The following is a 2,878-nucleotide window of genomic DNA, read 5'->3' on the forward strand; positions in this document are numbered from 1 at the left end:
TATTGTCAGCCTGCCCTCAAGAATCCAGCAAGTTCCCTGGGTAGAGACGACTGTCTTACTCATTTCTCAAAACCTCCCAGCACCTAGTACCACGGATTCCACATGGTTGTGTGCTGGTTGTTCGGTTTGCCCCTCCCCACTCCTTCTCCACCTTTCTGGGTCTGCGCTGAGCGCCAGGAGGCTGACCCCCGTGGACTGGATCACCTGGGCTCCCCAGCCCTCTGGCTTCAGTCTGGATTCGCCCACTGAGAAGTACTGGAAGGAGACTGGAGGATGGAAAGAGACAGAAGCTGGTGTCTGTTCTCCTCCCTCCCTGCTGGGTCACAGTTTGGGCCCCAGTTGTCTTCTTTGACCTTCAGCTACAGCTCCTGCCAGAAGGTCTCCAAGCTCCTGTGACAAAACCCCCTCCCTCTACCCCTCAGGCTTAGGGGTAAGAAGGGCCTTCCTCTGTGCCACCCCCTGGGCATACCCCCAGTCCCTTAACCGTGCCCGCTTCTCTGCGAATAGTCCCCTCATTAAACTCTCCCCAGTTACCTTTTTGAGATAACATTTGACTGACGGGCTTGAGCTCAATAAAACATGACTGACTGAATGAATGTATGCATGATTAAAGAAAGGATTACAGAGAGCTAACGTAGGATGGAGCTATTAGGTGTAAGACACCATGCTAAGCTCGATGAATAAGCTCATGGCAGCCCTGTGGGGTGGGTGTTGTTATTTCCACGGGAGACGAGAGAAATTAGAGGCAGAAAAATCACATTCTGAGGTTCACAAACATTTTAAGTGGTGGTACCAAAGTTTTTCCTCCTCCTCATCTTGCTTTTAGCCTAAGTTTTTAAATCTCTGGGGAAAGCCTGACTGGAGCTAGAGGCCCCTGTAAGCGCCTCAGGCCAGCACCTTCCCCTGTGGCCCCTCTGCTTGAGCAATCCCATCAACAGGGAGCTCACTCCCGTCGGGTGTGGGGCGCCATTCCGGACTCCAGCCCAGGATGGGAATGGAATCCCTCGGCTTCCCAACCCCAGAGCTCGGTGGCTTTAGCAGTCCTGCTCTCCATCCTTCCCCCAGAGACATGCAGGATTGGGATCCACAGCGAGGCATCCAGGAAGTGGTGAATACACAAGAGGGGCACAGGGGGGCGGAGCGGACAGCTCATGCGGTGGCCCCGTGAGAGAGGTCTGTGGCCTCCCCTGGCTGCTCTGTCCGCAGGACTCCTTCCTGGGACAGATGCCATACCAGAGTCAGAGGATCCACCGGGCTGAACGATGCCAAGGAGAGGAGGCAGGTGGGGCAGGGGCACAGAGGCAGAAGCGGTGCCCAGAAGGGATGGGAGGGGTGGCAAACCCCTCCAAGGCTGCCCGTCTGCCCACTAGCCACCTCCACAGAAACACAACAGAGCCCTGAGCACAGGTTCTTGGCCCCCTGGGACTATTCCGCCCAGACCGACCTGGGACACTGGGCCGGCTTCTCTGAAGGTTCCCGGGAAGCGTCCATGGAGGCTGCTCTACCAAGGTGAACCTCAAGGCGGCGACCTTCTCCAGGAGAGAGGAGGAGGAGTCAGCTGGGGGAGTGAAGATGCTGGCCCCGCCCCCGCCCAGCGAGGCTGTCGGGTCTGGGAGGGCAGAGGTGATTCTTGTTCATCTTTGTAGCCCAAGGACCCAGCCCGCACTAGGTGTTCACCCAGTGTCTGTTGGATGATTGATAGGAGGTATAACTTTTGGTTGTATGTAGACTGAAAACTTGCATGTTATCTCTGCCTCTTTTCAAAAGCGCCCTGAAATGGCAATACATTTCTAAAAGCTATCAAAAGAAATCCACAGAGACCAAGAAAAAGAAGACAGTAGATGAGAGGGTCTAATAAAATTTTGGACAAGAGAAGGCAGACAGACAAGTGGTGTCTTACCAGAGTGCGCAAAGGTGAAAGCCGAGTGCTGTCCAAGGGCAGGAGGGCGTGGAGGCTGGCACAGACACAAAGCCTGTTTCTGCCGCAGGGCTCCGCGGGCTCCGCGAGGTGGGCGCAGAAGGTGCCCTGGGGGCTGGGGTGCAGGACAGGTGCGGGGGAAATAGGAGGTCGGTGGGAAGCTTGTGTCAGGAGCAACTGGCTTCCCGGATGCCTTCCTCAAGGCAGCGGAACTGACATCTCCAAGCGTCTATCTCCTGACCCTGGTGGAAGATTATTCTGGAGTTTTGAACTGGAGAGGCCCTAGCCTCTATGTCCAGCTCAGGAAGAGAGAAGAGCCGCTCTGGAAACCGGGACGTTAAGGGAAAGTCTGTTGATGAAAAGTGAGACCCCCCCCCCCGCCCCCCCGCAAGCTCCTTCTCACACTGGTTCCTTGAATGACAACCAGGCAGGAGAGACTTGGCACAGATGTCAAATGGCCTGCTTCCAGCCTAGGATCACCAGACATTGGAGGAAAGCTTCTACCTTGAAAGACAGCCTACCTCGAACACACAGAAGAAACTGGATTCTTCGCTGTTAGGCGATATTTAGGAGGCCCTCTCGCCCTTTCTCTCCACTTACCATCTTCTTTTTAAGAAGGGTATCCAGGGAAGCCTGGCCAAGCACTGGCTGCTGGTCTGGGTCCTCAGCATCCTGTCCCTTCACCCCACACCAGCCCCAGCCTCTTGTGCTCTAGAAGGATGCTCCACTGAATACGCCACGCTGTCTAGAAGGAGATGTGAATCCTAGAAATGAAACCAGTTGGATTCACCCAGTGGTGAATTTAACCACTGACTCTCTGGAAAAAAAGAAACCCCAGTTTATAGGTGTTTGCTGGTTTCCGTGGTGTAAACACTTCCACCATGGCTGATTTCAAGCTACCAGCAGGAAGTCACTGGTTGAGGAGTTGGGAGATGTCCACAGTCAGCTGTCACAGGCTGG

This window comes from Delphinus delphis, chromosome 10 (assembly GCF_949987515.2).
Source record: "Delphinus delphis chromosome 10, mDelDel1.2, whole genome shotgun sequence".
Taxonomy (NCBI): domain Eukaryota; kingdom Metazoa; phylum Chordata; class Mammalia; order Artiodactyla; family Delphinidae; genus Delphinus; species Delphinus delphis.